General features: G+C 37.2%; 1 protein-coding gene across 6 annotated transcripts in view; it reads right to left on the bottom strand.

The window, feature by feature from the left end:
* The window catches only part of ANKS1B (ankyrin repeat and sterile alpha motif domain containing 1B), a 1,093,604-nt gene that overhangs the window by 869,176 nt on the left and 210,258 nt on the right, over positions 1-14,170 (bottom strand). The window lies entirely within an intron of this gene.

Below are 14,170 nucleotides of genomic sequence, written 5' to 3'. Positions count from 1 at the left end.
AAATACAGACGCTGCCATCAAGGAGTCTAAAACAGGATAAAAATGTATACACCTACAAGTCAAAGCAGAAAGAGATGTCTCTTGGAAAGTAAAAGCAATTGTGTTGGAAGTTCAGAAGAATGACTCTTTTTACTCTAGTAGCCATTTATCTTAAGGAGCTTCCTGGATTCACTACAGATATTAAAAATCAAGTCTCAATAAATTCAAAAAAATTAGAATTATCCCATGTATCTTCTCAGACCACAATGGATTAAAACTAGAAATTAATAACAAACGAAACTCTGGAAACTATACAAACACATGGAAATTAAACAGCATTCTACTTAATGACATATGGGTCCAAGAAGAAATCAAGCAGGAAATCAAAAAGTTTATTGAAACTAATGAAAACAATGATACATCATACCAAAACCTGTGGGATACTGCAAAAGCAGTATTGAGGGGAAAATTTATTGCATTAAATGCTCACTTCAGAAGAATGGAAAGATGGCAAGTGAACAACCTAACACTTCACCTTAAAGAACTAGAAAAACAAGAACAATCCAATCCTAAAGTTAGCAGACGGAAAGAAATCATTAAGATCAGAGCAGAACTGAATGAAATTGAAAACCAAAAAACAATTCAAAAGATCAACGAATCAAAAAGTTGGTTTTTTGAAAAGATAAATAAAATTGACAAACCATTAGCTTGGCTAACAAAAAAAAGAAGAGAGAAGACTCAGATAACCAAAATTAGAAATGAAAAAGGCGATATTACAACTGATTCATCTGAAATACAAGGAATCATTCGAGACTACTATAAACAACTATACGCCAACAAATTTGAAAATCTGGAGGAAATGGATAAATTTCTGGTCACACACAAGCTCCCAAAACTGAACACACACACACACACACACACACACACACACACACACACACACACACACACACACACACACACACACACACACACACACACACACACACACACACACACAAAAAAAAAAAAAAAAAAAACCAGGGGGGAGAGGAAGAAGATATAACAACCACAATTATTTGAAGTTGATACGACAAGCAAACAGAAAGGACATTGTTGGGGGGGAGGGGGGAGGGAGAAGGGAGGGAGGTTTTGGTGATGGGGAGCAATAATCAGCTACAATGTATATCGACAAAATAAAATTTAAAATAAATAAATAAAAAATAAAAATAAAAATAAAAATAAAAAAACATAAAAGTTATAACTGAGGTGAAAGTAGGGACAAAAATCTTACCACTCTAATTCTGGAATTTTCCTTGCATGTACATACGGTACAAATATGAGGCTACTTCAAAAAGTTCCTGGAAAAGTGGAATTAAAAGATAACATGGATCCTTCCATGAAGTTTTTGAACACTCCTCATATGTAGTTAATGGTATTATTTTCAAAGTATTACTATAGGTCAACAGAATTCTAGTTCTATATATTCCCTAATTCCTGGAAAATCTGTTAGGAGAATCCAAACCTTGCTGAGTAAACAGCAGCTTTGAGTCATCATTTCCAAAAATTTGTTCAACTATATAAGACATGAATTGTTGAAGTTAGAAATTTTCTTCTGAACACTGTAGCTATTCTTAATGAGATAATAGTTACTACTGCTTAAGATTTAGCTCCACTCTAAAAAAACAGAAAGAAAAAAAATATGTTAAAGAGTCAGTTATAGTCCTGTAGAAAGAACCCTCTATTTGTGTTTCAGAAAATTTGCTTCCCAAGGTTCTCTGAATCTGATGGAAATTGAATGAAATGGCCCCTGAAGTCTCTTGTCATTCTGAAATTAGTCCATTCCTGGTAATTACTAAGCTCTAGAAATTGGATTACAATGTGCTGGAAAGTAAACTTTGTTTCAGAAACACCATTTGGTATCTAGGCAACCTAATTTCACTCCACTGACCTTTAGGACAATGAATTTGGGCACCTAATTAAGCATATTTTTCAAAAACAGGAACCCTCTGGAAATCTTTCAAGATGAATCTTCAAATCCCGAAATACTAAAAGAAAATATCTCACACCTGAGAAGTCGGACATGTAATTAAAGATTTTGCATTGGAAAAGAAAGTGAAATAACAGAAAAGAGGTGTACTGACTGAGTAAATTTGCACAAAAACTGCGAATGCAACTCCTTTCAAACAAAAAGCTTTAGATACTGCTTGTGTTTAGGTTCTCCTCCAGGAGAAAAAATATAATGCATTTCATCCCTCAAAAGCTTCTTATTTATTTCTTGGAGACACAGGCTGATGAGGCAACAATGCTTTTTCTATTTTAAATCTTTAAAAAATGTTTTCCTAATACCTAGATTCTAAAATCTGGTCTAAAGTTCTTTATGCTATCATCAAATTTGTCTATGGCATGGTGTGTTCACATAAGAATTGTGTACATTGTTTATACACATGGAGAAAAACTGAATATAAGGCTTGGGAAAATAAATGAAGAGAATGGAACAGTTTTTCAGATTATTTATATTCTTTCAAAAACCTAAATTCATGGGTTGGTAAAGAATGTGAAGATACTTATATTTCTTCAAAATTTACATGCTGGATTATATAATGTCCTAATTCAACTCAGAAAATGGTTTCATATGCATATTATAAGAGCATTTTAAAACACTGACTTTTGAATTAAAATGTATTTTAGACAAAATGTAATTTTAACTTGAGCTGGCTTTATATTAAATGTAAAACCTCCAAATGAATATATTCAATCATAATAATAATTTAATTTTTAATTCACTTACATAGTAAAATTGTTCAAACTACCACCTTAAGACTAATATTTTAATAAAACCAAAAATCTCCAATTCAAAAATAAAAGTTCTTATGTAAGATGATTTTGTATTTTAAATTACTGAATTAGAGTGCCCTCTATTGGAGGAAAAAAGCCTGTAAACACTATACTGAACTAAGAACAGCTAAAATACCCTAAAATTCAAGCCACATCATTAATATGTAAAATACATGTATTTACAATATGAATGCTACAAATATTTTTTCCTTACATTTTTATTTCTTCTAAATTACTTTGGAATTACTTGTCATATCACAATGAACAAGTTGGATGCTTCAGATCATCTGAAATTAAATTTTAACTAAACCCAAACGCTTATTGTTTAGCCAGTAATATGAATAATAGACAAACACAAATGTTTTTCCACATTTAATATTCCAATATAATATAGAAATAATTATAATTTAGGACTGTTTGCATTTTCAGAAAATTAAAGTTTGAATCTTCCTTGACGATAAACTGAAAACCTCCCTGCTATAGACTGAATGTTTGTGTCCCCTGCAAATTCATATGGTGAAATCCTAACCCCTTCATGTGATAGTATTAGGAGGGGGTCTTTGGGAGATAATCAGGTCATGAGGGTAGAACCCTCATGAATGGATTTGTACCATATAAAAAGACATGAGAGAACTTGCTTTCTCTCTCTGTTTGCCATGTGAGGATATAATGAGAAGACAGCCATCTGCCGACTAGGAAACAGGCCCTCACCAGACTCCAGCTCTGCTCACACCGTGATCTTGGGCTTCCAAGCCTCCAGAACTGTGAGAAATAAATGTTCATTGTTTAAGCTACCCAATCTATAGTAATTTGCTGTAGCAGTTCAAACTAAGACACTCCCTAAATCAAGGGACTTTTAGAAGCTCTTATACTGGGGAATTGGAGAAGTAGGCTGGACACTAAAAGACCTACAAGATTTATTCTATATCAAAAAATTCTATAGTTTTGTGGTTTTATCAAGACCGCAGTTTTGACTCATCATCTCCAAGAGGTCCTGATGGATTTTTGGTTCCCTAGACAAATAGTATACATGTTAGAATAACCTGGGAGCATTTTATTTCATTATATTTTATTTTATTTTATCATTATACAATGTAAACATTTTCTGTGGCCCTTTACCAATTTTTCCCTAACCACCCCACCCCCCCTGCCCCCAACTGGGAGCTTTTTAAAAGAACAATGCTCAGAGCTACCCAAAATGATTTTGATTTAGTTGGTGTGGAGTGGTAGCTGAGGGTATCACTATTTTTTAGGCTCTCTCCAGGCAAGTCTAATGTACCACCATTGCTGAGAATCATTGTTTGAGTTTCTCCCCAGAACATCTAACATACAACTTCCACTTTCACCTTCCAATAATGTCACCTTTGTGAGAATTCCCCTACTTAAGAGTTTATTCTCCTTGGCATTAATTTTAAACACCTGAGTAGCTTCCCAACCTATTGATCTGTGGTGTGGTAAAGGGTATGGCTCTAGCCCCAGACTGCCTGTGTTCAGATTCTAGATCTGTAATTACTGTGTGAACTTGGGAAAGTCATAAAAGGTGTCTGGGATTCCATTTTTCTCATCTGTACAATGGGAGAAATAATACTACCTATATCATAAGGTTATTGTGAGAATTAAATCCGTTAGTATGGGTAAAGTGCTCTATAAGTATTAGGCATTATCACTACTTATCCAAATTTACTTTCCACTACTTTTCAAAACCAAGTCTCAAAACCATTCTCTCCAAATTATATACTAATTCCCACCTCTGTGCTTTTGTACATGGAATTCTTTTTCTTCATTCATTCATTTCAACACAAACACATCTCACATTTCTCCAGGACCCCGACCCCGTTTAGTGTCTCCCTACTTCTGTGTAGCCTTATATTAATACCTATAAATCTTCACTGATCACTTCCTTTTTAAAAATTCCTTTGGCCACAGGGTAGCTTACTAATGAGAAATGCATTTTGGAATTAAAAATGCTGGCTCTGAGTTTGAATCCCAGCTCTGCCACTTGCCAGCTGGGTCATTTCTTAAATCTGTATCTCCATTGTTAGGATTACTTAATAGTGGCTTAAATCATGTACATGTAAAGCATTAGAATAGCAAATAGCAAGCACCTAATAAATGTCAATTCTATATATTGTTTTACGTTTTAGTCTTTCTTTTTTTTTTTTTTTATTTTACAGTGGTAGCTTATATTTGTGTAAGACTTGCTTGAGGACCACACAGAATTCTAGTTTGAATTATGCAATTTCTTTTTTTTTTTTTTTTTTTTTTTAATTTTATTTTGTCGATATACATTGTAGCTGATTAATGCTCCCCATCACCAAAACCTCCCTCCCTTCTCCCTCCCCACCTCCCCCCCAACAATGTCCTTTCTGTTTGTTTGTTGTATCAACTTCAAATAATTGTGGTTGTTATATCTTCTTCCTCCCCCCCCCCCCGGTTTGTGTGTGTATGTGTGTATGTGTGTGTGTGAATTTATATATTAATTTTTAGCTCCCACCAATAAGTGAGAACATGTGGTATTTCTCTTTCTGTGCCTGACTTGTTTCACTTAATATAATTCTCTCAAGGTCCATCCATGTTGTTGCAAATGGCAGTATTTCATTCGTTTTTATAGCTGAGTAGTATTCCATTGTGTAGATGTACCACATTTTCCGTATCCACTCATCTGATGATGGGCATTTGGGCTGGTTCCAACTCTTGGCTATTGTAAAGAGTGCTGCGATAAACATTGGGGAACAGGTATACCTTCGACTTGATGATTTCCATACCTCTGGGTATATTCCCAACAGTGGGATGGCTGGGTCGTATGGTAGATCTATTTGCAATTGTTTAAGGAACCTCCATACCATTTTCCATAGAGGCTGCACCATTTTGCAGTCCCACCAAAAATGTATGAGAGTTCCTTTTTCTCCGCAGCCTCGCCAGCATTTATCGTTCATAGTCTTTTGGATTTTAGCCATCCTAACTGGGGTTAGATGGTATCTCAATGTGGTTTTGATTTGCATTTCCCGGATGCTGAGTGATGTTGAGCATTTTTTCATATGTCTGTTGGCCATTTGGATATCTTCCTTAGAGAAATGCCTACTTAGCTCTTTTGCCCATTTTTTAATTGGGTTGCTTGTTTTCTTCTTGTAAAGTTGTTTGAGTTCCTTATATATTCTGGATATTAATCCTTTGTCAGATGTATATTTTGCAAATATTTTCTCCCACTCTGTTGGTTGTCTTTTAACTCTTTTAATTGTTTCTTTTGCTGTGCAGAAGCTTTTTAGTTTGATATAATCCCATTTGTTTATTTTTCCTTTGGTTGCCCGTGCTTTTGGGGTCGTATTCATGAAGTCTGTGCCCAGTCCTATTTCCTGAAGTGTTTCCCCTATGTTTTCTTTAAGAAGTTTTATTGTCTCAGGGTGTATATTTAAATCCTTAATCCATTTTGAGTTGATTTTAGTATATGGTGAGAGGTATGGATCTAGTTTCATTCTCCTGCATATCGATATCCAGTTATCCCAGCACCACTTGCTGAAGAGGCAGTCCCTTCCCCAGTGAATAGGCTTGGTGCCTTTGTCAAAGATCAGATGGCAGTAAGTGTGTGGGTTGATTTCTGGATTCTCTATTCTATTCCATTGGTCAGTGTGTCTGTTTTTATGCCAGTACCATACTGTTTTGGTTATTATAGCTTTGTAGTATAGCTTAAAGTCAGGTAGTGTTATGCCTCCAGCTTTATTTTTTTTGCTCAGCATTGCTTTGGCTATTCGTGGTCTTTTATTGTTCCATATAAATGTCTGAATAGTTTTTTCCATTTCTGAGAAAAATGTCTTTGGAATTTTGATGGGGATTGCATTGAATTTGTACATCACTTTGGGAAGTATGGACATTTTCACTATGTTGATTCTTCCAATCCAAGAGCATGGAATATCTTTCCATCTTCTTGTATCCTCTCTAATTTCTCTCAGCAGTGGTTTGTAGTTCTCATTATAGAGATTTTTCACCTCCTTGGTTAACTCAATTCCTAAGTATTTTATTTTTTTGGTGGCTATTGTAAATGGACAGGCTTTCTTGATTTCTCCTTCTGCATGTTCACTATTGGAGAAAAGAAATGCTACTGATTTTTATGTGTTGATTTTGTATCCTGCTACTGTGCTGAAATCATTTATCAATTCCAACAGTTTTTTTGTAGAGGTTTTAGGCTGTTCGATATATAGGATCATGTCATCTGCAAACAGGGACAGTTTGACTTCATCTTTTCCAATCTGGATGCCCTTTATTTCCTTCTCTTCTCTGATTGCTCTGGCTAGTACTTCCAACACTATGTTGAATAGGAGTGGTGAGAGTGGGCATCCTTGTCTAGTGCCTGTTCTTAAAGGAAAAGCTTTCAGCTTTTCCCCATTCAGGATGATATTGGCAGTGGGTTTGTCATATATGGCTATAATTATGTTGAGATACTTTCCCTCTATACCTAACTTATAGAGGGTCTTTGTCATGAATGAGTGCTGAACTTTATCAAATGCTTTTTCAGCATCTATAGAGATGATCATATGGTCCTTGTGTTTGAGTTTATTAATATGGTGTATCACATTTATTGATTTGCGTATGTTGAACCAACCTTGCATCCCTGGGATGAATCCCACTTGATCATGATGAATAATTTTTCGTATGTGTTGCTGTATTCTGTTTGCTAGTATTTTAGTGAGGATTTTTGCATCTATATTCATCAAGGATATCGGCCTGTAGATTTCTTTTTTGGTTATATCTTTACCTGGTTTTGGTATCAGGATGATGTTTGCTTCATAGAATGAGTTTGGGAGATTTGCGTCCGTTTCAATCTTTTGGAATAGTTTGTAAAGAATCGGTGTCAATTCCTCTTTGAATGTTTGGTAAAATTCTGCTGTGAATCCATCTGGTCCTGGGCTTTTCTTTGTTGGGAGCCTTCTGATAACAGCTTCAATCTCCTTTATTGTTATTGGTCTGTTCAAATTTTCTACGTCTTCACGGTTCAGTTTTGGGAGCTTGTGTGTGTCCAGAAATTTATCCATTTCCTCCAGATTTTCAAATTTGTTGGCGTATAGTTGTTTATAGTAGTCTCGAATGATTCCTTGTATTTCAGATGAATCAGTTGTAATATCACCTTTTTCATTTCTAATTTTTGTTATTTGAGTCTTCTCTCTTCTTTTTTTTGTTAGCCATGCTAATGGTTTGTCAACTTTATTTATCTTTTCAAAAAACCAACTTTTTGATTCGTTGATCTTTTGAATTGTTTTTTGGTTTTCAATTTCATTCAGTTCTGCTCTGATCTTAATGATTTCTTTCCGTCTGCTAACTTTAGGATTGGATTGTTCTTGTTTTTCTAGTTCTTTAAGGTGAAGTGTTAGGTTGTTCACTTGCCATCTTTCCATTCTTCTGAAGTGAGCATTTAATGCAATAAATTTTCCCCTCAATACTGCTTTTGCAGTATCCCACAGGTTTTGGTATGATGTATCATTGTTTTCATTAGTTTCAATAAACTTTTTGATTTCCTGCTTGATTTCTTCTTGGACCCATATGTCATTAAGTAGAATGCTGTTTAATTTCCATGTGTTTGTATAGTTTCCAGAGTTTTGTTTGTTATTAATTTCTAGTTTTAATCCATTGTGGTCTGAGAAGATACATGGGATAATTCCAATTTTTTTGAATTTATTGAGACTTGATTTGTGACCTAATATGTGATCTATCCTGGAGAATGATCCATGTGCTAATGAGAAGAATGAATATTCTGAGGTTGTTGGGTGGAATGTTCTGTAGATATCTGCCAATTCCAATTGGTCTAGAGTCTTGTTTAGATCTTGTGTTTCTCTACTGATTCTTTGCCTAGATGATCTGTCTAATATTGACAGTGGAGTGTTCAGGTCCCCTGCTATTATGGTATTAGTGTCTATTTCCTTCTTTAGGTCTAATAGAGTTTGTTTTATAAATCTGGCTGCTCCAACATTGGGTGCGTACATATTTATGATTGTTATGTCTTCTTGATGGATCAGTCCTTTTATCATTAAGTAGTGTCCCTCATTGTCTCTTTTTATGGTTTTTAGTTTAAAGTCTATTTTGTCAGATATACGAATAGCCACTCCAGCTCGTTTTTCTTTTCTGTTTGCATGGTAAATCTTTTTCCATCCTTTCACTCTTAGTCTGTGTGAATCTTTATGGGTGAGGTGGGTCTCTTGTAGGCAGCATATAGTTGGGTCCTGCTTTTTGATCCAGTCAGCCAGTCTGTGTCTTTTAATTGGGGAATTTAAGCCTTTAACATTAAGAGTTGTTATTGAAAGGTGTTGATTTATTCCTAGCATTTTATTGGTTGTTTGGTTGTCTTAGGTGTCTTTTGTTCCTTGCTTTCTGATTTACTGTTTGGTTTCTTTGTTTGTTGGTTCCTTAGGTTGTAGATAGTGTTTTTGTTAGCTTTTTTTCTCTTCATGAATGCCATTTTTATTGTACTAGCGGGTTTAGATTTTTCTTAGGTTTTTATGGCAGTGGTAGTTATTTTTCAGGAACCAAACCCAGTACTCCCTTGAGGATTTCTTGTAAGGGTGGTCTTGTGGTAGTGAACTCCCGCAGTTTTTGTTTGTCTGAGAAATATACTATTTGCCCCTCATTTCAGAAGGATAGCCTTGAAGGGTAGAGTATTCTTGGCTGGCAATCTTTGTCTTTTAGTATTTTGAAAATATCATCCCATTCCTTTCTAGCTTTTAGGGTTTGTGATGAAAAGTCTGATGTTAACCTGATTGGGGCTCCCTTATAGGTGATTTGACGCTTCTCTCTTGCAGCTTTTAAGATTCTCTCTTTGTCTCTGAGTTTTGCCAATTTGACTATGACATGTCTTGGAGAAGGCCTTTTTGGGTTGAATACGTTTGGAGATCATTGAGCTTCCTGGATCTGAAGATCTGTGATTTTTCCTATACCTGGGAAGTTTTCTGCCACTATTTTGTTGAATATGTTCTCAATGGAATCTCCATTTTCCTCCCCTTCTGGAATACCCATGACTCGGATATTTGAGCGCTTGAGGTTGTCTGATATCTCTCTCAGATTTTCTTCAATGTCCTTGATTCTTTTTTCTTTCTTTTTGTCTGCTTGTGTTATTTCAAACAGCCCATCTTCAAGTTCAGAGGTTCTCTCTTCAACTTCGACAAGCCTGCTGGTTAAACTCTCCGTTGTGTTTTTTATTTCGCTGAATAACTTCTTCAGTTCAGCAAGTTCTGCTACATTTTTTTCAGGACATTGATTTCCTTGTATATTTCCTCTTTCAGATCCTGTATACTTTTCCTCATTTCATCATGATGTCTAGCTGAGTTTTCTTGTATCTCATTCAGTTTCCTTAGAATTATCACTCGAAATTCCTTGTCAGTTATTTCAAGGGCTTCTTGTTCTATAGGATCTAGAGTATGAGATTTATTAACTTTTGGTGGTGTACTTTCTTGATTTTTTGTATTTCTGGTGTCTTTTTTTTGGTGTTTATTCATTGTTGCAGGGGGTTTCACAGTCCACCGGTTTAAGACTAATGACTAACTAGGATGTTGCTGTGGTTGCCAATTTGGTATGGCTCCCGCCGTGACTGCTCAGTTGGCCTCTAGTGTCTTGTGTGTGTGGTTGCCTCGGGTCTTGGGCTTCTCCGGGGATCCACCTTTCTGGTCAGCTTGTACTCTGCTGGGCTGGTGGATCACGTACCACAGGGTGTGTGATCTCTGTTGAGTTTTCACTTTCTGTACAGGACTTCTCCCCGTTCCGTGTGCTCTGGCCCAGGCTGTTAGATCGTGCAGTGGCGACCCCACCGGGTGTGTGGTTTCTGTCGAGTCTCCGCCTCCCTGGCCGCACGTCTCCCCCCTCTGTGCACACTGTGCTGGGCTGGGGCGTGTCTTCTGCACCCCTCGTCTATCAGCTGGGCCTTCAAGACCCTGCTCAGCACCGCCTCGCCCAGGAAGTCTACCAGGTTTCTGCTAGGCACAGACGACCGGTCTCTCTGGGTGCCTTTGAAGCACTGTGTAGATCTTTCTCGGGTCTTGTTCACCTTTGTATCCCCCCGGTATAAACCGAGTCTAGTGCCCGCCTGCAGCCTGCTCTCCGGCAGGTTCAAGCGGACCTGGGAACTCTCCTACCACACTATTCCCAACCAGAAATTCGTTAGGCTTTTTTCCAAACTGGTGGTCGCAGAGATGGTATCTGCCTCCCAGTAACAGGAAGTTTACCGGGGCCGGAGTCCAGGGTGTGGTGGAGTGACAGTCGGCCCGCTCGTACTTCCTAGCCCTCCCAAAACTGGTCGGGACGCCCCACACCCCCAGCCCTGCCAGAGAACCGCGGAGGGAGTGGGAGAGGAGGTCGGCCCGCAGGGTCCGGAAAGCCCCGCGCCAGGCCAAGCAAATGGGCTCAGTGATGGCCGAGCAGGGCGGAGCTGCCCGCACCTGGGAAAATGGAGGCAGCACCGGGGCGGTGAGTGGCCTGGTGGTGCAGGCAGGAGCCGCGTGGGCATCCACCCCCCGAACAGAGCTGTGCCAGGGATCACTCACAGTGCTGTGCCAGGTCGGGCGCTCACTCTGTCTCTGGTTTGTCGCCTTCCGTGTTCTCGGCGCTGCCGCCTCGGGCTGTTCAGTCGCGGCGCCGCTCGGGCGCTCCCAGGAGTCTTCTTTAATGCCGGCCTGAAACCTCAAATCCTGAATAGGGCAGCTGGCCGCCTTCAGTGCGGCCCCAGCCTCCGGGATCCTGGCTGCATCCACAGCAGCCCTGGCGCCGTGTTCCCTGTTTCAAGACTCGCTTTTGCAGCTAAGAATCAGTTCTTTTCCTGCTCCACACTTCAAAGCTGTTGCCTGTAAATGAGGCAGCCTCTCCTGCCGGGGGCAAAGTGGCGTTGAGCCCCCACGACCGGCCAGCAGCAGCAGTCCTCCCTTAAGAGATGGCCAGAGGAAGGTCCACAAGTTTCCCGGCTGCCTGAGGCCCAGTGGCCACCTTTTCCACCTCAGCTACTCCGCGCCAGCCGCCGCAGCCGCCGCCATCTTGAAACTCCTCTGTTTTAGTCTTTCTGTACATTGTGATTGAAGGCTCCTTGGGATAGGCATTTGAACTCCTTCAAGTTAAGAACCCTGGTCTTGTATTTTTATTAGAAATTCTATAACTCAAAATATGGTAACAACTATTTATATTAGGTGATCTATAAGTACTTGATTAAACTTTTTGCATAATTTGAGAGTAGAATTCACAACATTACTTTGGAAAAACATTTTTGATGAATGGAAATAAATATTCAACAAAACATGGAATGAGTCCACACAAAACACAGGCTATAGAAAGGAGTCAAAGTAATTGGATTGATTACTTTTTAAACATTTGATAACAAGTTTCTATCAAATTTATCTTCTGAAGGGCTGGTTCCAATGATATCTTTTATCTGCCCAAAATCCTTTAGATTTTTCTCATTTCTTAAAAAACAAATACCAAAATTCTTAGCCTGACATTCAAAATCATCCACCACCTGACCACAACCTATCCTTCTAATCTTATCTCTCACCTTCCCCTTTGTAAACTCTATTATTCCAAGTAAAGAGAACTACTTGCTCCTACTCATATACGCCACATGCTTTTCTGCCTCATATAACCTTTAATATTTTATATGACAATATTTTCAAAGAATGTTATTATAAAAGTTTGTCACAAGAACAAAGAATGTTATAGGAAAGTATAAGATTGAATTTCACGAACAAGTTAAATTTATACACATAAATTTCTGTCTTGCCACTATAACAATATAGTCTTCGGCTTACCAAAACAAACAAACAAAAAAAACTGGTCTATTCCCCAAAGTGTGTTACCCTCTCAACATCAAAAGCCCTTGTCAATTACTTCCTGAAAGGTATAAACTTGGGTCATGGTCTCCAGGCAGCATGTACAGACCCTAGGGTGCACAAGATAATCTTTCAGTAAAAGAAAAAATATTAGAGCTTCTATTTTACACTTATTCTTTACCTTCCTCACTTTGAATTTTTTGGAGTATATATACCTCATAATTTACATCATATATTGTTAGAATAATAGTAGATATATATAATTTATAAATAAATACAATTAAATATGCTATATTTATAATTTATAAGTAAATACATTAGAAATATTTGCTCAAAATTTGTTTACTAATGGTATAAACAACAATAAAAGTTTGGAAAACACTGCTGTAGAAAATTAGGGCTTTCAGAAAACCTGTCGGTTTAGAAGTAGAGGACCAGAAGCTGCCAGTTTAGAGAAATCTTCAGGGACAGATCTAAAAACCTAAATACCATATATTGTTTATGTGGGACAAATATGTTTTAAGTTCTAACTAATTTTCAAGGAAATGTTAAAATGTAACTGATTTGTAATTTGGAGATAGCATATACCTGTTTTAGATGTTAAATAGGGAATTTTGTTCTGACATTAAAACTACTGCTATAAATATTTCATCACTATAAAAATTTCATTTGGTGAAACCTATAAGCGTTCATTTCGGTAATTATATAAAGTTATTAATAACTACTCATAAAAAATTTGTATTGGGGCGAATAATGTGATGTTCTACAAAAGACAGTGTGGCAAGGAAACAAAATGAAATAGAAAAGCAGGCCTAGGAGGTAATTCTAGGCACGGAACTAGATAGCAACTGCTATCCTGGGAAGCTGTCACACCTCACTTTAAGTAACTAAATGCAGTAAATGTTCTCATAATGGACAGTCACTATACTTAGCAATTTTTTTTGTTTTCTTAAATAATATGACATACTTAACACAGTCCACTCTATAACTGGCTTTGAAATAAAGTATATTTCTATAGTAGTTCAAGTTTTAAAAGTGAGTAAAGTTTTCATATCATAATGATATATTTTTTAATACCAGTACAGACTATATAAATCCCTCCTCTACAGGATATAAAATAGGTTTGCAAATATTAATTTTAAACTGATTGATTCTCTATAGCTTTTCTTGCTACTGTGTTAATGTAAAAATCCAAGTGAGCAAGAATCTCTAATTCATGCTTTAGATTCTGAGCTAACAGAAGAAAACCCTCCTGGGATTTGCATAATATTATAAAATATGCAGGGTGAGCTTTCTACGACATCTCTCACCTACTATGACTTAAGGAGTGACTGAGGAACTATACACATGGCTCAGATCTGCCTTCTTAAAGATTGGATTAGAATGAGTTCATAGAGAAAATGGGGAAGACAGACAAAGAGAACGTTTTCTTCCTTTGGGAACCGATATCACTATGCCCAGTAAAACTAAAAGAATATAACCAAAGAAACTATAAATCCATGTATTACAAGACAGTCTAACAGTAGAGACATCACAAACCATAAGTGATTTATCAAAACATTCCTTCCCCTACATATGCAGTAAGA

The sequence above is a fragment of the Cynocephalus volans genome, chromosome 12, assembly GCF_027409185.1.
Source record: "Cynocephalus volans isolate mCynVol1 chromosome 12, mCynVol1.pri, whole genome shotgun sequence".
NCBI lineage: Eukaryota > Metazoa > Chordata > Mammalia > Dermoptera > Cynocephalidae > Cynocephalus > Cynocephalus volans.
This window is presented reverse-complemented; position numbering and strand designations above follow the sequence as displayed.